Source organism: Rana temporaria, chromosome 8 (assembly GCF_905171775.1).
Source record: "Rana temporaria chromosome 8, aRanTem1.1, whole genome shotgun sequence".
Classification (NCBI taxonomy): domain Eukaryota; kingdom Metazoa; phylum Chordata; class Amphibia; order Anura; family Ranidae; genus Rana; species Rana temporaria.
Window position 1 is genome coordinate 3269800 of NC_053496.1, and position 25576 is coordinate 3295375.

At 49.2% G+C, this 25576-nt stretch overlaps 1 non-coding gene across 1 annotated transcript; it reads left to right on the forward strand.

Annotated features, from left to right (window-relative positions):
* Nucleotides 1-9882: 9882 nt before the first annotated feature.
* On the forward strand, nucleotides 9883-9954 carry TRNAR-UCU. Its single transcript has one exon. It is a non-coding gene; the product is annotated as a tRNA-Arg (tRNA).
* The last annotated feature ends 15622 nt before the right edge of the window (nucleotides 9955-25576 follow it).

Here is a 25576-nt window from a genome sequence, read left to right on the forward strand (position 1 = left end):
ATCAAAATTACGTCGTTTGCGTAAGACGTCCGTGAATGGCGCTGGACGCCATTCACGTATACATCTAGGCAAATGACGTCGGGGCGACGTCATTTAGCGCAATGCACGTCGGGTAATTTACCCGACGGAGCATGCGCAGTACGATCGGCGCGGGAGCGCGCCTAATTTAAATGGTGCCCGCCCCATCTGAATTGGGCGGGCTTGCGCCGAGCAATCTAACGATACACCGCCGCAAGTTTACAGGTAAGTGTTCTGAGAATCAGGATTTAAACCTGTAGACCTGCGGCGGTGTAGCGTACAGCACATACATTACGCTGCCCAGGAGCAACGCTAATGTATGAGATTCTGGGCCTATGTGTTGTAATTTTCACACAATCTCCACTAACAACCCTGACATGCTGTATACTGCACAGGAGCACTACCATCCTAGCACAGTACTGAGGAGCACTACCATCCTAGCACAGTACTGAGGAGCACTACCATCCTAGCACAGTACTGAGGAGCACTACCATCCTAGCACAGTACTGAGGAGCACTACCATCCTAGCACAGTACTGAACCTGCAATAACTGCAGCAAATGAAGACATTTCACAGGTCAGAAGTGTGATAAGTAAACTATAAATGAAAGCACTAGAGAGCTAAGGCCCCGTACACACGACCGGATCTGTCCGCTGGGATTTATCCGCGGATCAGTTCCAGCAGATAGATCCGGTCGTGTGTAGGGCCTAGCGGACATTTGTCCAGCCGACGGTTTTCCAGCGGATAAAAATTTATTAGCATGCTAAGAAATCTACCCGCTGGAAACCTGTCCTTCGGACTTATCCGGTCGTCTGTACAGACTCACCGGATAAATCCGTCCGATCCCCATCCCTCGCATGCGTCGAAATGATTCGACGCATGCGTGGAAGTATTTACCTTCCAGGGTCGCACACGTCTCCACCTCATCGGCGCGCCCACGTCACCGCGGATGTTTTCCGCGGGGATTTTGATCTGATGGTGTGTACAAGCCATCAGATCAAAATCCGGAGAATAAATGTCCGATGGAAACGGTCTGGCGGACCGTTTCCATCGGATATCCTCTCGTGTGTACAGGGCCTTAGAGTGAACAGGAAGGGGCGTGACTAAAGGCTGACGTACAGAGCACATTGAGCATGGAAGACACTGACAGAGGAGACTGAAGCAGACAGAACAGAGTGAAGTGTGTGTACATTCCCGGCCCTCAGAGCCTTCACTCACCCCTAGTTTGTGGTGGTGATGATGATGATCCGGTTGGAGAGGTGTTGATCACGCTGTCGGCCCATGGTAGCAGCTTTAGACCCGCTGCCACCTGGCTCACGCTGGCAGGAACAGTGGCGCTGTGGGTGTCTGAATAGGGGCTCCTTATCCTGCGTATTCTTTTACAGTAGCTTCTGTCTTGTCAGCCTTTGCACTGACACTTCCAGTCAGCGGTCCTCTTCTTCTGGTCCCTGTAAAGTCCCTGTGGTGATGTGAGGTGATGCTCCTATGGCTTTTCCTCAGGTCCAGGTTTGGCCTACAGGTGGATGAAAAGTTCCATGTCTGGCTTCAGGTAACCTGTTACCAGTGGCGGCTGGTGCTCAAATTTTTTGGGGGGGCGCAAACGAAAAAAAAAAAAATTGCAGCCTCACTGTGCCCATCACATGCAGCCACTGTGCCATCAAATGCAGCCACTGTGCCATCAATTGTCACCACTGTGCCATGCCATCAAACGCAGCCACTGTGCCATAAATTGTCACCACTGTGCCATGCCATCAAACGCAGCCACTGTGCCATAAATTGTCACCACTGTGCCATGCCATCAAACGCAACCACTGTGCCATCAATTGTCACCACTGTGCCATACCATCAAACGCAGCCACTGTGCCATCAATTGTCACCACTGTGCCATACCATCAAACGCAGTCACTGTGCCATCAATTGTCACCACTGTGTCATGCAACACAGCAACTGTGCCATCAATTGTCACCACTGTGCCATGCCATCAAACGCAGCCACTGTGCCATCAATTGTCACCACTGTGCCATACCATCAAACGCAGCCACTGTGCCATCAATTGTCACCACTGTGCCATACCATCAAACGCAGTCACTGTGCCATCAATTGTCACCACTGTGCCATACCATCAAACGCAGTCACTGTGCCATCAATTGTCACCACTGTGCCATGCCATCAAACGCAGCCACTGTGCCATCAATTGTCACCACTGTGCCATACCATCAAACGCAGTCACTGTGCCATCAATTGTCACCACTGTGCCATACCATCAAACGCAGTCACTGTGCCATCAATTGTCACCACTGTGCCATACCATCAAACGCAGTCACTGTGCCATCAATTGTCACCACTGTGCCATACCATCAAACGCAGTCACTGTGCCATCAATTGTCACCACTGTGCCATGCCATCAAATGCAGCCACTGTGCCCCTCAACTGTTGCCACTGTGCCAATTGTCACCACTGTGCCCTTTAATTGTCACCACTGTGCCCCATGATGCCACTGTGCCCATTGTCACCACTGTGCCCCGTGATGCCACTGTGCCCATTGTCATCACTGTGCCCCATGATGCCACTGTGCCCATTGTCACCTCTGTGCCCTTTGTCACCACTGTGCCCCATGATGTCACTGTGCCCCTTTCCCTGTAAAAAGCACTTACCTTGTCATGTATCTCATGATATGTTTTGCATAAATAAAAATCTTTTATGGAAAAAAAAAAAAAAGCACTTACCTGAGGATTCCATGTGCTCCCTCGATGTCTTCTGCCGCTGTGGTGAAGCTTCAGCCAATCATGTTCCTGATAACCAGAATCCGGGAACCTGATTGGCTGAAATGGCCGTTTGTCTTATACAAGGAGCGCAGATTGCCTGCGCTCAGAGTATAGACAGCTGAGAGCCGGAGAAAAGCCTATCAGAGCCGCTGGCTTTGATAGGCAGTTCCCCTCAGCCAACCAGCTGCCGCTATTCGGGTAACCGGCGTCCCGCATCCGGTTATCTGAATAGACCAGGCAGCGCTGGCAACCAACAATAACATACATTTGTGCATTTATGCACGAATGTGTGTTATTTGCGAGAGGGGGTGGCGCTGCAGCGCCCTCTATAGACGGCCGCCAGAACTGCGGCTAAAATGTCAAAATGACATTTTAGCCGAATAAAAGTTCTTAAAGGGCCCGTTTTTTTTTTTTTTTTTGTGACTGTGGGAGGGGGGGCGGCGCCCGTGCGTCCCTATGGACAGGCCGCCACTGCCTGTTACCATCAGTATTTAGGAGTATACCTGGCACTTCAGGAATGAGAGGCACAATACAGGCCCGGGGCCCACAGATATAAGTGAAGATACAGCTGTCACCAGTGAAAACTGAGGGGGGGGGGGGGGGGGAGTACAAATAAATAATTAAATGACTGAGGCAAGCCTTTCTCCGGGGGAATTAGTCCTTTGAAGTAGTTCATGAAATAGAATTTCCATTCTGGGCTGAGAGCGGGTCACAAGATCCAGAAGGAAGGCTGAGGAGAATCCAGAGGGGAGTCCAGCTGACAGACCTGAGGTAAATGCTGACTCCGCCCAGTGACAGGAGAGGATAGAAGTAAAAGGTTACACTCATTGGCTAGATGTTTCCCGCCAAAGGATTTATCACCAATCCAGTGCTCTGCAGCTGAGATGAATCTTCCTAACAGCAGCAGGCAGCTTTTCACCTGAAACACAAAACAGAAAGAAGCAGCAAAGCAGCCATAGGGAGACATGTACTCTGATTCAAGGGGGGGACACTTTGATGGGGGACACCCTGGTGCAATGGGGGACACTCTGATTCAAGGGGGAAAGTCTGATGAGGGACACTCTAATGCAATGAGGGACACTCTGATGCAAGGGGGGCTATCTGATGCAATGGGGGACACGCTGATGTAAGGGGGGACACTCTAATGCAAAGGGGGACACTGATACAAGGGGGGACACTCTAATGCAAGGGGGGAACTCTGATGCACGGGGGAACACTCTAAAGTAAGGGGAGACAATCTAATGCAAAGGGGGCTCTTTGGTACAAGGGGGGACACTGATGTAAGGGGGGACACTCTGTGATGTAAGGGGGGGGGGCACTCTAATGCAAGGGGGGGAACACTCTGATGTAAGGGGGGACACTCTGTGATGTAAGGGGGGGACACTCTAATGCAAAGGGGGCTCTCTGGTACAAGGGGGGACACTCTAATGCAAGGGGGGGAACTCTGATGCACGGGGGAACACTCTGATGTAAGGGGGGGACACTCTAATGCAAAGGGGGCTCTCTGATGCAAGGGGGACACTCTGTGATGTAAGGGGGGACACTCTAATGCAAAGGGGGCTCTCTGGTACAAGGCGGAACACTGATGCAAGGGGGAACACTCTGATGTAAGGGGGGGGACACTCTAATGCAGAGGGGGCACTCTGATGCAAGGGGGGACACTCTAATGCAAAGGGGGCTCTCTGGTATAAGGGGGGACACTGATGCAAGGGGGGCACTCTGATGTAAGGGGGAACACTCTGATGTAAGGGGGGGACACTCTAATGCAAAGGGGGCTCTCTGATGCAAGGGGGACACTCTGTGATGTAAGGGGGGACACTCTAATGCAAAGGGGGCTCTCTGGTACAAGGCGGAACACTGATGCAAGGGGGAACACTCTGATGTAAGGGGGGGGACACTCTAATGCAGAGGGGGCACTCTGATGCAAGGGGGGACACTCTAATGCAAAGGGGGCTCTCTGGTATAAGGGGGGACACTGATGCAAGGGGGGCACTCTGATGTAAGGGGGAACACTCTGATGTAAGGGGGGGGACACTCTAATGCAAAGGGGGCTCTCTGATGCAAGGGGGAACACTTTGATGCAAGGGGGCACTCTGATGTAAGGGGGACTCTTTGATGCAAGGGGGAACACTTTGATGCAAGGGGGATCTCTGATGCAAGGGGGGACACTCTAATGCAAGGGGGGCTCTGATGCAAGAAAAATTATGATGGGGGACACTCTGATGCAAGGGGGGCTCTGATGCAAGGGGGACTCTCTCATGCAAGGGGGGCTCTGATGGGGGGACACTGATGTAAGGGGGACTCTGATGCAAGGGGGACACTAAAAATTAAAGTGGGCCGGTCTGGATGAAGTCCAGGGCCAAATTTCTGTCCCAGTCCAGCCCTGAGTGTGGCTGATATCACACCGCATTCGGTCCAAACACGCACAGGACCCTTTTTCCTGTTTGGACCAGAATCGGATCGCATGGGTATTCACACATATGTGATCCGATTCATGTCCGAACAGTCAGTTCGCAGTGCGATGCGCGAGCTGAAATGGGGGTGTCGTTAACATTTAATGACACTCCCCAGCAGTTCGCAAATGGCAGTGTGAAGTGTGGTGGCAGTGAAGGGGTTAACCACTAGGTGGCACTGAAGGGGTTAAGTGTGTCCTAGGGAGTGATTCTCACTGTTAGGGGGAGGAGCTACCAGTGACACGTCACTCATCACTGTTCCCGACCACGGAGGAACAGTAGATCAGTGACCTGTCACTAGGCAGAACAAGGGAATGCCTTGTTTAGGGCGGATTCACACCAGCGAATTTCGTCTCTCTTATCTCTGCAGAGAGATAGGAGAACTGTTCAGCAGATCATCTCCGTTTTAGCTGCGAATTTGGAGACCTGGGAGAAGGGAGGGGGGAAGTGTATTGAGGTGAATGAGAAAAAGCCTGACGAGAAATGAACACATCTGCGAATCAGATGCGTGCTCATAGAAGATAATGGGCCTGAATTCGCAACCTGAGCCGCACCGTAATGCCTAGAAAACGCACACATTTTCGGCAATGCGCAGTGCGAATGCATCGCACATATGTGAACCAGCCTCATTGAAATCAATGTATTTTATAATGTTATGCGAATTTGATGCGGTTTAAGCCGCGTCCAATTCGCCGACAGAAGACGGAGATATCTGAATGATGCCTGTAGCCGCCCCCATCATTCAGATATCACCGCACAAAGTCGAGGACGTCATATGACGTCCTCAGTGGACAAGTGGTTAAAAGAGCGCAACAAAAAAGTCCTGGGTGGCTTAACTCCTTCATCTTACAACATTTTCGGTCTTTTTTTATTTATTATTTATAACGCAAAAAACTGAAAAACTCAGCGGTGATTAACCACTTGCCGCCCGCCGCCCGCAGATATATACGTCTGCAGCATGGCAGAGGCAGGCAAAAGGACGTATATATACGTCCCCTTTAAAAAGCGGCATTGTGGCCGCGAGCTCCGTGATTCCGATCCGCGGGTCCTGCGGACTCGATGGGGATACCCGCGATCGTATCACGGTGAGGAAGAACGGGGAGATGCTGATGTAAACAAGGCATTTCCCCAGTCTTCCTAGTGACAGGACACTGATCACAGTTTCCTGTAATCGGAAGCGGCGATCAGTGTCGTGTCACACACAACCCCCCCCCCCCCCCACACAGTAAGAAGCACTCCCTAGGGCACACTTAACCTAGTGGTTAACCCCTTTACTGCCAGTGTCATTTTCACAGTAATTCATTTTTTATAACACTGATCGCTGTATAAATGACAATGGTCCCAAAAAGGTGTCAAAAGTGTCCGATGCGTTCACCATAAAGTCGCAGTCATGATAAAAATCACTGATCGCCGCCATTACTAGGAGAAAAAAAAATTATAATAAAAATGCCATAAAAATACCCCCTATTTGGTAGACGCTATAACTTTTGCGCAAACCAATCAATAAACGCTTATTGCGATTTTTTTTTATGAAAAATACGTAGAAGAATACGTATCGTCCTAAACTGAGGGAAAAAAATGTTTTTTTATATATTTTTGGGGGATATTTATTACAGCAAAAATTAAAAAATATTATTTTTTTTCAAAATTGTCGCTCTATTTTTGTTTATAGCGCAAAAAAAAAAAAAACGCAGAGGTGATCAAATACCACCAAAAGAAAGCTCTATTTGTGGGGAAAAAAAGGACGCCAATTTTGTTTGGGAGCCACGTCGCACGACAGTTAAAGCGACGCAGTCCCGAATCGCAAAAAAGGGCTCTGGTCTTTGGGCAGTAATATGGTCCGGGGGTTAAGTGGTTAATTATATCTCTGTCCCTTGCGCCCTGGCTCTCACCAGACTGCATGAGAGAGACCGCCCGGGCTCGATTGTGCTCGCTCGCTCTCTCCCCCGACAGTCGTCCCACAATATGCTGCGTTATACGCCGCGTTATAGTGTGAGTCCCCTCCCCCTACAGTTAGAATCACTCCCCAGGGAACACATATAACCCCTTCCCTGCCAGTGTCATTTTCACAGTAATCGGTGCATTTTTATAGCACTGATCGCTGTATAAATGACAATGGTCTCAAAATAGTGTCCGATGTGTCCGCCATAATGTCGCAGACACAAAAAAAAATATGCAATAAATCTATCCCCTTTTTTGTAGACGCTATAATTTTTGTGCAAACCAATCAATAAACGCTTATTACGATTTTTTTTTTACCAGAAATATGTAGAATTATACGTATCGCCCTAAACTGAGGAAAAAAATGTTTTTTTATATATTTTTGGGGGATATTTATTATAGCAACTAAAAATTATTGCATTTTTTTTCAAAATTGTCGCTCTATTTTTGTTTATAGCGCAAAAAATTAAAACCGCACAGGTGATCAAATACCACCAAAAGAAAGCTCTATTTGTGGGGAAAAAAGGACGCCAATTTTGTTTAGGAGCCACGTCGCACGACCGCGCAATTGTCAGTTAAAGCGACGCAGTACCGAATCGCAAAAACTGGCCGGGTCCTTTACCTGCATTTTGGTCCGGGTCTTAAGTGGTTAAATTCCAATACGTATAATTTAATAGTTATTATTAGTTATTATTTCGGATTTTCGAATTTTCATTCTTATTTTTGAATTTTCGGATTTTCTAAATGTATTCGAAATAATGAATTCCCCCCAAAAAAAAATAAAAAATAAAACGAAATATAAATAACCCGAAAAAAAAAAAAAAAAAAAACTGAAAACCAAAGAATTTTTCAGCAGTGCTCGTGTCTATCAGAAGACATGAGCAGGAAGCGTTTTTCACACACCAACATTTCAGACAAATGTTCACAGAACAGGACTCTCCTGCAGGAAATAAAGATGGACGACATCGACCAACCCGACCAGATGATGAAGGCATCATCTCTGAGCTCTATTGGACATCACTGACTTACCCCTCTCAGCGGGGGCGGGCCTTATAGAACAGAGGCCCTATATGGGCAGCATAGAGGCTTAGTGGTTAGCCTTGCAGCACTGGAGTCCTTGGTTCAAATCCTGACCAGGGGCCATATTCTCAAATAATTTACGCCGGCGTATCAGCAGATACGCCGACGTAAGTCCGATCCTATGTTTAGGTGTATTCTCAAACTGAGATACACTTAAACATGCCTAATATACGACGGCCTGCGCCGTTGTATCTTAGGCTGCAATATTTACGCTGACCGATAGGTGGCGGTCAGCGTAGAATATGCAAATGACTAGTCACGCCGATTCTCTAACGTACGCTTGCCCGCCGTAGTGTTTTAACGTTGTTTCCGTAAGCGATACGCGGCGTAAAGATAAAAATGCCCCCTAGGTGGCGTACTCAATGTTAAGTATGGCCGTCGATCCCGCGTCGAAATTTGAAAATGTAACGTTGTTTGCGTAAGTCGTCCGTGAATGGCGCTGGACGCCATTTACGTTACAGTCAAAACAAATGACGTCCGTGAGACGTCATTTAGCGCAATGCACGTCGGGTAATTTACCCGACGGAGCATGCACATTACGATCGGGGCGGGAGCGCGCCTAATTTAAATGATCCACGCCCCCTACCAGGATCATTTGAATTAGGAGGGCTTGCGCGGGTGGACTTTACGCGACGCCGCCGCAAGTTTACAGGTAAGTGGTTTGGGAATCAGGCACTTGCCACTTAAACTTGCGGCGGCGTAACGTAAAGGACATACGTTCCGCCGCCTCAGATCTTTAAGAATATGCCCCCAGGACACTATCTACATGGGCCCGGATTCAAAGAGATTTGCGCTTTTTTTGCGGAGGCGCAGGACAACGATTTTGCCCTGCGCCCCCGCAAATTTGCTCTGCTGCCCTTGATTCACGGAGCAGAAGCTCCGTGAATTGCGCGGTTATTTGTATTTCGTTTTATTTATTTATTTATTTTTTGGGTCATTTGCCGGCGCTAGAGCACGCAATTTAAATGATCCCGTAGGGGGCGGGAATCATTTAAATTAGGCACGCTCCCGCGCCGAGCGTAGAGCGCATGCTCCGTCTGGAAACTTTCCCGACGTGCATTGCGGCAAATGACGTCGCAAGGACGTCATTTGCTTCAAAGTGAACGTGAATGGCGTCCAGCGCCATTCACGAATCACTTACGCAAACGACGTGAAATTCTAATTTCGCGACGCGGGAACGACGGGTATCCTTTAGCATTGGCTGCCCCTACTATTAGAAGGGGCAGCCTTACGCTAAACACGCCGTACGGAAACAACGTAACTTGCGTACGCAGGGCTCGCGCAACATTGTGAATCGGTGTTAGTATGCAATTTGCATACTATACACTGAGCACAATGGGAGCGCCCCCTAGCGGTCATCGCAAGAATGCAGCCTTAAATATGCGTGGCACAAGAGCCTTATGCCGCGCAGATTTTAGGCTGCAGTCGGCGTTACGATGTTCCTGAATCAGGAGCATTCGTAACGCCGGAGCAAGTAAGCAATTGCGCGGTGTAACCTATGGTTACACAGGCGCAATTGCTTCTTGAATCTGGGCCACGGAGTTTGCATGTTCTCCCTGTGCTTGCGTGGGTTTCCTCCAGGTTCTCCGGTTTCCTCCCATACTATAAAAGACATGCTACTTTTTGCGTCGGTGGTGCAGTGGTTAGCACAGCTGCTTTCTAAGCAGAAGACCCGGGTTCGATTCCCGGCCAACGCAGTCGCCAAGATGGCTTCCTCACCTTCTAAGTGTATTGAGTCCCCGGGGGGGGGGGGGAAGTGTTATACAGATTAAGTGTTGAGTATATACAGGGCAGCCATCACAAATTTTGGGGACCGTGCGGCCCCCCCCTTCCGCCTAAAGCTGTGTAAGGGGCCCCAAAATTTGTGATGGCTGCCCTGTATATACTCAACACTTATAATCTGTATAACACTGGGGACCATCGGGCCCCTTACAGTACAGGTGTACAGGGCCACCATCAGAAATGATGGGGCCCATTACACAGCTTCAGGCATGGGACCCCTGGAGCAGAGAACCGGGGGGGGGGGGGGGTGCTGCAGCGAATTGAGAAGTGGTGGGTGCTGCCGCTAATTGAGAAGCGATGGGGGGGGGGGGCGTGAATTGAGAAGCGGGGGGGGGGGTGCTGCCGCCACAAATTGAGGTCGGGGGGCTTTGGGTGCTGGCGAAAAAAAGGGGGGTTGCCCTGGGGACCTCTGGGCCCCTTATAAAAAAAATTATCAAAAAAAGGGTGGGTTGCCATCAGGGGCCCTGGGGACCTCTGCGCCCTTTAACCGCTTAAGCCCCGGACCTGTAGGCAGCTAAATGCCCAAGCCAGGTTTTGCGATTCGGCACTGCGTCGCTTTAACAGACAATTGCGCCGTCGTGCGACGTGGCTCCCAAACAAAATTGGCGTCCTTTTTTCCCCACAAATAGAGCTTTCTTTTGGTGGTATTTGATCACCTCTGCGGTTTTTATTTTTTGCGCTATAAACAAAAATAGAGCGACAATTTTGAAAAAAATGCAATATTTTTTACTTTTTGCTGTAATAAATATCCCCCAAAAATATATATATAAAAAAAAAAATTTCCCTCAGTTTAGGCCGATACGTATTATTCTACATATTTTTGGTAAAAAAAATCGCAATAAGCGTTTATCGGTTGGTTTGCGCAAAATTTATAGTGTTTACACAATAGGGGATATTTTTATTGCATTTTTATTAATTATTATTTTTTTACTACTAATGGCGGCGATCAGCGATTTTTTTTGTGACTGCGACATTATGGCGGACACTTCGGACAATTTTGACACATTTTTGGGACCGTTGTCATTTTCACAGCAAAAAATGCATTTAAATTGCAGTTTATTGGGAAAATGACAGTTGCAGTTTGGGAGTTAACCACAAGGGGCGCTGTAGGAGTTAGGGTTCACCTAGTGTGTGTTTACAACTGTAGGGGGGTGTGGCTGTAGGTCTGACGTCATCGATCGAGTCTCCCTATATAAGGGATCACTCGATCGATGCAGCGCCATAGTGAAGCATGGGGAAGCCGTGTTTACATACGGCTCTCCCCGTTCTTCAGCTCCGGGGAGCGATCGCGAGGGGGCGGCTAGAAACGAATAATAGCCGCGCCGTGGTCCCGGATCGCTCGTCCCGACCACCGCATGTAGCGGGGGGGGGGGGGGTCCCGACCCGCGGAAAGGCGGGGACATACATGTACGCCCATGTGCCTGTACGTGCCATTCTGCCGACGTATATGTACATGCGGCGGTCGGGAACCGGTTAATAAAAACCAAAAATATAAAAAAAAAAAAACATTTTTTTATTTTTAAAAGGGAGGGTTGCCATCCGGGGGCCCTGGGGACCTCCGGGCCCCTTACAAAAAAAAAAGAAAGGGGGGTTGCCATCTGGGCCCCTTACAGGTATACTGCCTGTACCCCCCTGATGGCGGCCCTGAGTATATATTAATGATGGAATAAAACTGAAAGCGAAGCGAATGTGTTGTATGTTTTGCATAAATGCTATTAACATTCTTGAATAACAGATTTCTTGCAGGTGGATGTGATTGTTTTGTGGTCCCCTTTTCAGCCAGTAGGTGGAGCACACGCCTCCTTTTCAGGTATTTTCTAGGCTCTCCTTCACCGCTTGGCTGTAGAAAGGCTCGCTGTGTACTATATATATATATAGCTCACTTAGATGAAAGGTAGAAATTTAGATTAGAATGCGTATAAGTCGTGACTCCACCCCCTCCCTGCCAGTTCAATTCAGGCGGCTCCATCCGGCTGTTACCGATCCTATTCGATTTTATTATTCTAGGGTTAGGGTTTAAAATTAAATATTTTACTATCATTTTTTTTTTTGGCGAGGGAGGTATATTTTATTTTTATATTATACTGATGTTTTTTTTTTTTTTGGTGGGGGTCAGCAGCGTGAATTTGTTGGCGACGCAGTCAAAGCTGCCCTTTGTTCGGGACACATCACACCATTTCTGTCCAATCAGTTTACTGCGCCGCAGTGTCAAGTGTACCGAAGCACCACATCCGCCGCCATCCCACCATAGCCTGAGCTGCTGATAAAATGAGACCACCCCCCTATTGTTGGAGGTCTAACGGAAGAGACGGCGAGTAAATGGTGAGCAGTTTGTCCGTCCGCGGGGAAAAAGCTGTGGTTTGAGAGGCAGGGCGCGGCTATTTTTCTTTTCTGGCAGTGGGTGTGCTGTACAGAGGACATGGTGGAGAGGAGAACCAAGCCTGTTCCTCTCCTCCCATCTTCCTCTTTCCCCTTCCCTTCCTCTCTCCTCCTATCTTCCTCTTTCCCATTCTCTTCCTCCCTCCTTCCATCTTCCTCTTTCCCCTTCTCTTCCTCCCTCCTTCCATCTTCCTCTTTCCCATTCTCTTCCTCTCTCCTACCATCTTCCTCTTTCCCCTTCTCTTCCTCTCTCCTACCATCTTCCTCTTTCCCCTTCTCTTCCTCCCTCCTTCCATCTTCCTCTTTCCCATTCTCTTCCTCTCTCCTACCATCTTCCTCTTTCCCCTTCTCTTCCTCTCTCCTTCCATCTTCCTCTTTCCCCTTCTCTTCCTCTCTCCTTCCATCTTCCTCTTTCCCCTTCTCTTCCTCTCTCCTACCATCTTCCTCTTTCCCCTTCTCTTCCTCCCTCCTTCCATCTTCCTCTTTCCCATTCTCTTCCTCTCTCCTACCATCTTCCTCTTTCCCCTTCTCTTCCTCTCTCCTTCCATCTTCCTCTTTCCCATTCTCTTCCTCCCTCCTTCCATCTTCCTCTTTCCCCTTCTCTTCCTCCCTCCTTCCATCTTCCTCTTTCCCATTCTCTTCCTCTCTCCTACCATCTTCCTCTTTCCCCTTCTCTTCCTCTCTCCTCCTATCTTCCTCTTTCCCCTTCTCTTCCTCTCTCCTCCTATCTTCCTCTTTCCCCTTCTCTTCCTCTCTCCTCCTATCTTCCTCATTCCCCTTCTCTTCCTCCCTCCTTCCATCTTCCTCTTTCCCCTTCTCTTCCTCTCTCCTTCCATCTTCCTTTTCCCCCCTTCTCTTCCTCTCTCCTCCCATATTCCTATTTCCCCTTCTCTTCCTCTCTCCTCCCATCTTCCTCTTTCCCCTTCTCTTTCTCTCTCCTTCCATCTTCCTATTACCCCTTCTCTTCCTCTCTCCCATCTTCCTCTTTCCGCTTCCGTTCCTCTCTCCTCTCATCTTCTTCTTCTGTTCCTCTCTCCTCCTATCTTCCTCTTTCCCCTTCTCTTCCTCTATCCCTCCATCTTCCTATTTCCCCTTCCCTTCCTCTCTCCTCCCATCTTCCTTTTTCCCCTTGATTCTCTCCTCCCATCTTCCTCTTTCCCCTTGATTCTCTTCTCCCATCTTCCTCATTCCCCTTGATTCTCTCCTCCCATCTTCCTCTTTCCCCATGATTCTCTCCTCCCATCTTCCTCTTTTCCTTCCTCTCTCCTCCCATCTTCCTCCTTCCCTTCCTCTCTCCCCCCATCTTCCTCTTTCCCCTTCCTCTCTCCCCCCATATTCCTCTTCCCCCTTCCTCTTTCCTCCTATCTTCCTATTTTCCCTTCCCTTCCTCTCTCCTCCCATCTTCCTCTTTCCCCTTCCCTTCCTCTCTCCTCCCATCTTCCTCTTTCCCCTTCCTCTCTCCTCCCATCTTCCTATTTTCCCTTCCTCTCTCCTCCCATCTTCCTCCTTTCCCTTCCCTCCCTCTCTCCCCCCATCTTCCTCTTCCCCCTTCCTCTCTCCCCCATCTTCCTCTTTCCCCTTCCTCTTTCCCCTTCCTCTTTCCTCCTATCTTCCTCTTTCCTCCTATCTTCCTCTTTTCCCTTCCCTTCCTCTCTCCTCCCTCTTTTCCCTTCCCTTCCTCTCTCCTCCAAAATTCCTCTTTTCCTTTCCTCTCTCCTCCCATCTTCCTCCTTCCCTTCCTCTCTCCCCCCATCTTCCTCTTTCCCCTTCCTCTCTCCCTCCGTCTTCCTCTTTCCCCTTCCTCTTTCCTCCTATCTTCCTCTTTTCCCTTCCCTTCCTCTCTCCTCCCATCTTCCTCTTTCCCCTTCCCTTCCTCTCTCCTCCCATCTTCCTCTTTCCCCTTCCTATCTCCTCCCATCTTCCTATTTTCCCTTCCTCTCTCCTCCCATCTTCCTCCTTTCCCTTCCCTCCCTCTCTCCCCCCATCTTCCTCTTCCCCCTTCCTCTCTCCCTCCTATCTTCCTCTTTCCTCCTATCTTCCTCTTTTCCCTTCCCTTCCTCTCTCCTCCCTCTTTTCCCTTCCCTTCCTCTCTCCTCCCATCTTCCTCTTTCCCCTTCCCTTCCTCTCTCCTCCCATCTTCCTCTTTCCCCTTCCTCTCTCCTCCCATCTTCCTCTTTTCCCTTCCTCTCTCCTCCCATCTTCCTCCTTCCCCTTCCCTTCCTCTCTCCCCCCATCTTCCTCTTTCCCCTTCCTCTCTCCCCCCATCTTCCTCTTTCCCCTTCCTCTTTCCTCCTATCTTCCTCTTTCCTTCTATCTTCCTCTTTTCCCTTCCCTTCCTCTCTCCTCCCATCTTCCTCTTTCCCCTTCCCTTCCTCTCTCCTCCCATCTTCCTCTTTCCCCTTCCTCTCTCCTCCCATCTTCCTCTTTCCCCTTCCTCTCTCCTCCCATCTTCCTTTCCCCTTCCCTTCCTCTCTCCTCCCATCTTCCTCTTTCCCCTTCCCTTCCTCTCTCCTCCTATATTCCTCTTTCCCCTTCCTCTCTCCTCCCATCTTCCTTTCCCCTTCCCTTCCTCTCTCCTCCCATCTTCCTCTTTCCCCTTCCCTTCATCTCTCCTCCCATCTTCCTCTTTCCCATTCTCTTCCTCTCTCCTCCCATCTTCCTCTTTCCCCTTCTCTTCCTCTCTCCTTCCATCTTCCTCTTTCCCCTTCCATCTTCCTATTTCCCCTTCTCTTCCTCTCTCCTCCTATCTTCCTCTTTCCCCTTCTATTCCTCTCTCCTCACATCTTCTTCTTCTGTTCCTCTCTCCTCTTCTCTGTTCGTCTCTCCTCCCATCTTCCTCTTTCCCTTTCTCTTCCTCTCTCCTCCCATCTTTCTCTTTTCCCTTCCGTTCCTCTCCTCCCATCTTCTTCTTCCGTTCCTCTCTCCTCCCATCTTCCTCTTTTGGTCTATTCCTCTCTCCTCATATCTTCCTCTTTCCCCTTCTGTTCCTCTCTCCTCCCATCTTCTTCTTCTGTTCCTCTCTCCTCTTCTCTGTTCGTCTCTCCCCCCATCTTCCTTTTTCCCCTTCCGTTCCTCTCTTCCTTTTTCCCCTTCCGTTCATCTCCCCTCCTATATTCCTCTTTTGGTCTATTCCTCTCTCCTCCCATCTTCTTCTTCTGTTCCTCTCCCTTCATTGATCGTCCCTCCTCCCATACTCCTCTATCCTTCTCTTCCTCTCTCCTCCTATTTCCTCTGTTCCTCTTTTTTACTAGTAATGGCGGCAATCAGCAATTTTTATCGTGACTGCGACATTATGGTGGACACATCGGACACCATTTTGGGACCATTGTCATTTTTGCAGCGATCAGTGCTATAAAAATGCACTGATTACTGTGAAAATGACACTGGCAGTGAATGGGATTAACCTGTAGGGGGCGATCAAGGGGTTAAGTGTTCCCTAGGAAGTGATTCTTACTGTGTGTGTGGCGTGGCTTGGCGTGTGACATCACTGATCATCGTTCCCTATGACAGGGAGCAGACGATCAGTGACACTCTCACTAAGGAAGAATGGTGAAGGTTTGTTTACACTCACCTCTCCCCGTTCTTCAGCTCTTTGACCCGATCACAGGACACCGGCAGCGATCGGGTACTTGGTCACGGAGCTCAGGACCGGGTCGCGACCGACCGACCCACGGCTCGGCATCTTAAAGGGAACGTACCTCTACGCGCTTATGCCCAGCCGTGCCATTCTGCCGACGTATATCGGCGTTAGGCGGTCCTTAAGCGGTTAAAGTGACACAATTTTGGATCAATCTTCCTGACCACCTGGGACCCGATTGGCTTTCTGGATAATATCTTACTCAGAATAGACCCCTGTATTCAGCGACCGGTCTTAAACTTTTGAGACATATAACTTTCTGTGGCTTGGTCTCCCATACGGCTTCGGCCCCCTTTTGGGTGGGCGTATCCCTACACAAGGTCACTTCTTGAACACCTTCCATCTCCATTCTGCTCTGGCCCTCCAGTCTCCTCCTATGCTTTGGGATTTGATCTCTCTTGGGTGTGTAGCGCTCACCCCCGAAGGAGCCGCTGGCTAGTTTGGGATCGACGTATTAAGTTACCCTCTTTCTTTTAGTCTAGGGGTGACACCTTTGAGTGTAGGGACAGAGCGAGTGTCCAGACATCAATTAAGTTTTAAATGCTTTATTCCAAGGCCCAACACGGCCAACATCAACATGGCACACAATAGAGAAAGGTTGATGAGCATAGAGAGAACTTTAGTATCAGGCCCTGGATAGGAAGGAGAGCAAGCCCGCTCTCGGCAATAATTTAGCTCAACTCGTCGCCACTCCAACTAGATTGGGTAAAGTGCCCCCGGACAGGCGGTTGTCACAGGCCTGGCAGCCGGAGCGCCACTCGCAAATCACTGGGAGGAACAGACCTCTGCCACAGGCCCGACTCAAGATCTCTGCCACAGGCTTAGAAATTTTGGATATGAAGGATTGAATGGAGCTATTCCTCCCAGTTAGTTTAAATAAGGGTCACCAATTGACAGCTTTATTGTACCTGTCATGCAACGTGATGACCGGATCCTCGATGGTTTGCCTAGGCCTCCTGGACAACCTCTATCTCTAGGTTCTCCCCGAGCCGTCCCCCACCGTGCAGCTCTCAGCTTAGGATCCTCTCAATGAAGGTCTGGGACCCAGCAAGTCGCTGGGGCCCCTCTCAATGTCAGGGTGAAGCTCCGCATGGTGTGCAACTTCGGTCAAGTAGACCACGGTGGTGGGGCCCATGGATGCGCGTACCCTGAAGGTGGATACCGCACCTGGAACTTGGGCCCCGCACAGAACAGAACATGGCGGTTGCCATAGATATACCCCCCTCCAGCATGCCCAAAGAGGGAAACACTCCTCTGATTGGCTGCTGGGGAAGGTGGGTCTGGCAGGACCCCCCCCCCAGCGCCAACTGTCGCCCAGGGGTGGTAACACACCCCTGGAGCGCAGACTGACCTACAGGACAGTTCTGAATTGACAACAGCCCAAATTTCAATAGATTGTGAATGGAAATAAACTAACTCTCCCATTCCCATTAACTTTAGCGTAGTGCCCATACTGAAAGTAAGGGGGCGCTACAGGTGAAACGCACAACATATGGGATTAAAACACATTTATCTAGAATTCTTCAACCCATTGTCCCTGAAGAAGACTTCTAAGCTGTTGAAACACGTTGGATTTCATCTGTCCCTCCGACAGTGGAATTGGGTGCCTCCTGTTTTCATGTCCCATGTTGTTCTTTGTCAGCATGTGTTTGTTTTTATTATACATCACTAACTATTAATACCAATATTCATGTAAGAATAAATTTCTAATTTTATAAGAATCTTTGTTCGCGGTCCATTAACCATTTTGCCGACAGCTAGACATCTAAAGACGTCCTCATCTTTGTGGCGGGGGTATATCTAAATGATGGGGGCGACTACAGGCATCATTCAGTTTTTAGCCGGCGATTCCCTACACCATAAGAACGATCATAGGGGCAGGTCAGCCGCTTGATCATTTTTACGGGCGGCGAGAGGGGACATCCCCCCCCTCCTGCCGCCCTCTGGTGCTTCTACCGAATCACCGTTGCGATCGGTGAGTTGGAAAATGGATCCGCCGGCCCCCGGATGTCCACCATAGAGATTTCCGGTGGACCAGATGGTCGCTGAAGTCTCTATGATCGTCGGAGGCCGGGCGAGATGTTATGACGTCACGCCCGGCCTCTGCATTAAAAAAAAATAATAATAAATGGCACCGCCTCGTCTGGGAAGCCTTGATGTTTTTTTTTTTCTTCCCAGCTTAGAGGCGAGATGTGGGGTCTTATTGACGGCTTCGGCCCTCTTTTGGGTGGGCGTATCCCTACACAAAGTCACTTTTTGGACACCTTCCATCTCCATTCTGCTCTGGCCCTCCAGTCTCCTCCTTCTATGTTTTGAGATTTGATCTCTCTTGGGTGAAACACACAACATATGGGATTAAAACACATTTATCTAGAATTCTTCAACCCATTGTCCCTGAAGAAGACTTCTAATCTGTTGAAACACGTTGGATTTCATCTGTCCCTCCGACAGTGGAATTGGGTGCCTCCTGTTTTCATGTCCCATGTTGTTCTTTGTCAGCATGTGTTTGTTTTTATTGTACATCACTAACTATTAATACCAATATTCATGTAAGAATAAATTTCTAATTTTATAAGAATCTTCTTTGTTCGCGGTCCATTAACCATTTGCCGACAGCTAGACATCTAAAGACGTCCTCATCTTTGTGGCGGGGGTATATCTAAATGATGGGTGCGACTACAGGCATCATTCAGATATTGCAGTTTTTAGCCGGCGAATCCCTACACCATAAGAACGATCATAGGGGCAGGTCAGCCGCTTGATCGTTCTTACGGGCGGCGAGAGGGGACGTCCCCCCTCCTGCCGCCCTCTGGTGCTTCTACCGACTCACCGCTGCGATCGGTGAGTTGGAGAATGGATCCGCCGGCCCCCGGATGTCCACCATAGAGATTTCCGCTGGACCAGATGGTCGCTGAGGTCTCTATGATCGTCGGAGGCCGGGCGAGATGTTATGACGTCACGCCCGGCCTCTGCATTAAAAAAAAAAAAAAAAATGGTACCGCCTCGTCTGGGAAGCCTTGATGGTTTTTTTTTTCTTCCTAGCTTAGAGGTGAGATGTGGGGTCTTATTGACCTCATATCTCACTGTAAAGAGGACCTGTCATGCTATAGTCCTATTACAGTAAAACCTCCGGGGCCCCTGGGCCCTTTAATAAAAACAAAAAATAAATAAATAAAAACATATAAAATAAATTAAATAAAAAATGTATAATAAAAAAAAAAGGGGGGGGGTTGCCATTCGGGGCCCTGGGGACCTCCGGGCCCCTTACAAAAAAAAAAAGGGGGTCGCCATTATCATTTTTTTTGCCATCATAATTATGATATTTACATATAGGAGAGAAATATCAGAATCGGCCTGGTGGACAAGGGGTTCAAGTCCCACTTTTGAGGAACCTTTTTGCATACAATGTTCTGTTGGGAAATCCTGGCGCCTCCATTCATGTGGACGTTACCCGACACGCATCACCTACCAAAACATTGTTGGCAACCAAGTAAACCCCTTCATGGAAATGGCATTCCCTGATGGCAGCGGCCTCTTTTCAGCGGAATAATGCGCCCTGCCCACACTGCAAAAATGGTTCAAGAATGGTTTAACCACTTCAGCCCCAGAAGTATTCCCCCCCCCCCCCCTTCCTGACCAGAGCACTTTTTGCGATTCGGCGCTGGAACGCTTTAACCAACAATTGCGCGGTCGTGCGACGTGGCTCCCAAACAAAATTGGCGTCCTTTTTTTCCCCGACAAATAGAGCTTTCTTTTGGTGGTATTTGATCACCTCTGCAGTTTTTATTTTTTGCGCTATAAACAAAAATAGAGCGACAATTTTGAAAAAAAATATCAATATTTTTTACTTTTTGCTATAATAAATATCCCCCCAAAAATATATAAAAAAAAAATATTTTTCCTCAGTTTAGGGCGATACGTATAATTCTACATATTTCTGGGGAAAAAAAAATCGTAATAAGCGTTTATTGATTGGTTTGCGCAAAAATTATAGCGTCTACAAAAAAGGGGATAGATTTATTGCATTTTTTTTTTTGTGTCTGCGACATTATGGCGGACACATCGGACACTATTTTGAGACCATTGTCATTTATACAGCGATCAGTGCTATAAAAATGCACCGATTACTGTGAAAATGACACTGGCAGGGAAGGGGTTATATGTGTTCCCTGGGGAGTGATTCTAACTGTAGGGGGAGGGGACTCACAAGGGGAGGAGACTGATCGGTGTTCCTCTGTACTGGGAACACACATCGGTCTCCTCACCTCTGACAAAACCCAGATTTGTATGTTTTACACACACACAGATCCACGGTCCTGCCATGATTGCGGTCAACCGCGGGTGCCCGGTAGACATCGCGACCGACGGGGCACACGCGCCAGGTCCCGAGCAATGCCGCGTGCGCGCACCCCCTAGACGACCGGGAAGCCCACAGGACGTCATATGACGTCCACCCAGGATGGGAGATCCCATCTGTGGACGTCAAATGACTATGGGCGGGACCTGAAGTGGTTAAGGAACAACAACAACAACCAGGTGGAGGTGTTGACTCGGCCTCCATAATTTCCAGATCTCAATGCAATCTGTGGGATGTGCTGGTAAAACAAGTTTGATCCATGGAGGCCCCACCTCCCAACTTACAGGACTTAAAAGGATCTGCTACTGACTGCTTGGTGCTAGATAGCACAGCATACCTTCTGGGGGGGTCCATGCCTGGATGGGTCAGGGCTGTTATGGTGGCAAAAGGGGGACCTAACCAATATCAGGCAGGTGGCCATCGTGATATGGCAGATCAAAGTGTGTGTGTGTGTATATATATATATATATATATATATATATATATATATATATATATATATATATATATATATAGACATGGGATCTCTAAATAGGGGAGAAGCAGACGAGGACGTCCATTGACTCTTATGAGGATGACTCAGGGAAGAATTGGGCTAGGGGCAGCGAGGCATTTAAGACCCCCCCCCCCCCCCCTGTGGCGCATAAGATATCTTAGCTGGAAATGCACCCCCCATTAAGGCATCAGTGACACATACTGAGCGTTATCCACCCACCCAATAATGACATGTGTACAGTGAAACCTCGGATAATCCCTTCCAGGAGAACGCTCGTAATCCAAAGCACTCGCATATCAAAGCGAGTCTCCCCATAGAAGTCAATGGAAACCAAAATAATTTGTTCCGCACCGACTTCTATGGCATGCAATACCGCATGTGGCCAGAGGTGGGCATCGGAGAGCCTTGGAAACAGCTGGAAAACGCCAGAGGCTGACCTCGAAAAGAGTATTTCCGGGTCATTCCGAACATTTCCAAATGGCTCCGGTGCTCCCCCCCCCCCCCAGCAGAGTTCTTCCACCACCAACCTCCTTTGTGGCTCTGGGATGTCATTCCAAGAAGCCCATCCCAGAGGATGTAAATGTCAATATTTGACGTCCCAAGACATCAGATTTCATGGATTACGAGACCAAAATGAAAGATATTTTAATGAGTTACATTGTGTACATGAAATGCAACTTTGTAGCGGCTATAAAAGTCCCACCGTGCTCTCTGAAGAGTGTAAGGTGACGCTCTTGTTTCCCTTGATGGAGAGGAGAACCAGAAGAAGAAGACACAAGGCCATTGGACGAGGCGGCTAGATTTAATGTAAACATACCCATGATGCAATATTTCACATGGACTCACCAGAACATGTTGGACTCGTATAGAAGTTCGGTTGCATCATATAATTATAATAATAATTCGTATCGACACGTAACAGCGTTATGTCATATCAGCGTTCTATTATTGAAAAAATATCTGTACAAATACAATTTACTAACAAAGTCATCGTATGACATCATCACACCCACCCTGTACATAGCGGAGGCAGACTGTGTGCCCGGCCCATACACAGCCCCGCCCATCCTCAGGCTGGCTCCACCCTTATTTAATGTTTTTTGGGGAGGGTTAACATTTGTCAGGTTTTTATTTCCGAATTCCCACCCCCCCCCCCCCCCCACACACACACTGGGGCAGATTCAGGTAGATCCGCCGCTGGATCTAAGTTTTTTACGTTCCGTCGGTGCAATTTAGCGAGGCTAGTGCATGATTCATAAAGCACTTACCTCGCAAACTGCACCGTTGGATCGTAACTCCCCCCGGCGGAATGCAAATTCCGCGGCTAGGGGGAGTGTACAATTTAAATCAGGCGCGTTCCCGCGCCGATTTAACTGCGCATGCGCCGCCGCGAAAAAGTCCAGTGCGCATGCTCCAAATGACGTCGCTAGGACGTCATTGTTTGCGGCGGGTACGTCGATTGCGGCCATCGGGATTCCTGATCGCGTTACGCAAACGACGTAAAAAATTTAAAACTCGGCGCGGGAACGTCGGCCATACTTAACATTAGCTACCCCTCACATAGCAGGAGTAGCTATCCGCCGGAAAAACCCGAACGCAAACGACGTAGAAAACGAGCGACGGGCGGGCGTACGAACGTGAATCGGCGGTTTTCCTCATTTGCATATGCGACGGGTAAAAAAAAGCGACGACACCTAGCGGCCGGCGGGAGTTTACAGCCTAAGATTCGACTGGTGTAAGTCACTTACACCAGTCGGAACTAAGGGAGATCTATGCGGAACTGATACTTATGAATCAGTCGCATAGCTCCGATCGTCGGATCTCACAGATCCGACCGTCGGGTCTCACAGATACGACGGCGGATCAGGAGATCCGCCGTCGTATCTATTGCTGAATCTGGCCCACTGTGACCAGGACCCTAACCCCCCCCCCCCCCCCCAACACAGAAATCCATAAAGAAAGACCTCAGCAGAGGCTCTATTCCCCTATATCAGTCATGGCGAACCTTGGCGCCCCAGAACTACATTTCCCATGATGCTTGACTACACTGCAGAGTGCATGAGCATCATGGGAAAAATAGTCCCAAAACCTCCGGGGGGGGGGCCAAGGTTTTCGCCCTTACTGCCCTATCTATATGCTGATCTTTCCAAAATAAAGTTTTGTCTGGAGGCGGGATTTAAAGGAGAAGTTCACCTTTCGAACATGTTGCATGGCCTTCCCATTTTTTTTTGGAGTGTCACATGTTCCAGCATCTGCACCTTCTCTCCCCCTTATCGCGACAGCGGGGCTGGGGATCTTCTCCCAGCACCGGCTATCGGCTCCACCCACACAGCTGCATCATTCATTCACAGTTCTGCCCCTTTATCACGATAGTGGGCCGGGGATCTTCTTCCCGCAATTTTCAGTCTGGTCACGTGACTCGGCTCCCCCCTGTGTTAGTGAGCGGCAGCTGCAGGGGGAGAAGAGGGGAGTGCCGACAATTGGAAATTAGTCAGGACAGGTGTTGGGGGGGAAATGCCCTTCCGATTGGAAACCTGCGCTGCCCCCCCCCCCCCCGTTTAGGTGACAACTCTTTGGATTTGCTATGAATGGAAGCCAAAACTTTTTTGTTGGTAAACAAATAGAATGATAATAAGTGGCGGTTCAAACCGCGGCAGCTTCAAAGTCGCTTGATTCTCGTCAGACTCGGGAACCGCCCCGTACAGCGCAGCCTGCTTAACGACTTCTGCTGAGCCGGACACATAAGAGGATCTCCCCAGCAAGGGACGCCCCCCAATAATAAGGCCTCATACACACAGGAAGTAAAAAAAAAAAAAAGCAGCGTTAAAAACACGCCGTTAGCCACCTTTTTCCATATCGTTTATGGGCGTTGTTTCGCCATTTGCTCAGTAACACCACTCCCTAGAATGTAAAAATGCGGCTGAATGCTTGTTACAGCGTTTATTAACGTTGTTCGTTTTCACAGCTCAACACCCTCTGCTACTAAACGCACGGGCTGCTGTTTTTTTTTTTTCTACGGCTTCCAAACGGCTCTGAAAATGTACATGTGCGTGGACACACGGCGCAACACGGAGGGGGCTTTAAGGCTGCTTTCACACTGAAATGGCCCGGGCGTCGGCGGTAAAATGCAGCTATTTTTAGCGGTGCTTTATTGTCATTTTTGCGGCTCTTGTCGGCTGCTAGTAGGGCGCTTTTAACCCCCCCGCTAGCGGCTGAAACAAGCACCTGCAAAGCGCCGCTTTTCTGGCAGCACTGCTTATTGATTTCAATGAACAGGGGTGCTTTAAGAGCAGTGAGCTCACCGCTTCTAATGCACTCCAAAGATGCCGCTGACAGGACTTTTTCTGACGCCCTGCCAGCGCACCGCTTCAGTGCGAAAGGATCCGCTGTTTCAGGGCGCTTATCAGGTGCTATTTTTAGCGCTATAGAGCCTGCAAAGCGCCCCAGTGTTAAAGGGGTCTGAGAGGCAGTTAAAAAAAAAAAAACAGCAGTCCGGATGCAGCTGTGTGGGTGGAGCCCCCCGCTGTTTTCAAAATTGTGATATCGGGTGCGGGGAGAAGATCCCCAGGCCCAGCTGTCACAATAATGGGCAGAACTGGGAATGAATGATGCAGCTGTGTGGGTGGAGCCCCCCCTTGCTGTTTTCAGATTGCGGGGAGAAGATTCCTGGCCCGCTGTCATAAGGGGTAAAGCTAGGAATGAATGATGCAGCTCTGTGGGAGGAGTGTTAAAGCGGTCCAAAAGGCAGTTAAAAAAAAAAAAAAAATAATAAAAAAAAAACACAGCAGGCGCCTCTAACAGCAGCTGTAAAAACGTCCCGAGTGCATGAGGCCCCTTAGTGCCACACAGGGGGCGACCTGTTAGCCGCCAGACAAGTCGCACTCCATGCCTTGCAATGGAACCGTTCTAATAGGAGCCACTCAAGTTGGAAAAAGGTTCCTGTACTACTTTTGGGGGCGACTTCTGAGCGGCTTGCATTGACTTTCTATACAGAAGTTGTTTTGCAAGACGCGTTGTACGGGGCGACTTTGAAGCAGCCATCTGGTGCCCTGCCGCACATGTACCCCCGGCAAATTAAGACCTCACCTGTACTGCGCAGGCGCGGCGCTTACGCAGTACGAACCTCAACAGAGCCTCCGAAAACAGCCGAACACGTAGAGCTGAGAGTCGGCTCTACACGGCGCATGCGCAATGACTATAACATATGCCGCACGCTCCCGATGCTAGTGCTACTCTGCAAGGGGCGGGGGGTGATTGTAACGATAAAAGTACACGTCTTGGCGGGGGCTGGGTTGGCCACCTGAGTTAAATGTGCAAATCCGCCCATCAACAGTGCCATCGCAAAACCCCGCCCATCAACACCCCCCCTCTAAGACGTGTACTTTATTGTTAAAATAACCCCCGCCCCTTGCAGAGTAGCACTAGCATCGGGAGCGTGCGGCCTATGTGTAATAGTCATTGCGCATGCGCCGTGTAGAGCCGACTCTCAGCTCTACATGTTCGGCTATTTTCGGAGACTCGCCGCTGCGCCTGCGCAGTACAAGGGGGGTCCTTATCCGCCGGGTGGAACTTATTCGGCAGAACACCGGCACTTATGCTCATTTTATTGTTTCGTTTTGGCTATAGATAGGCTATACATTTTGTTTTTTGCTTTTTTTCTCCCCCCCC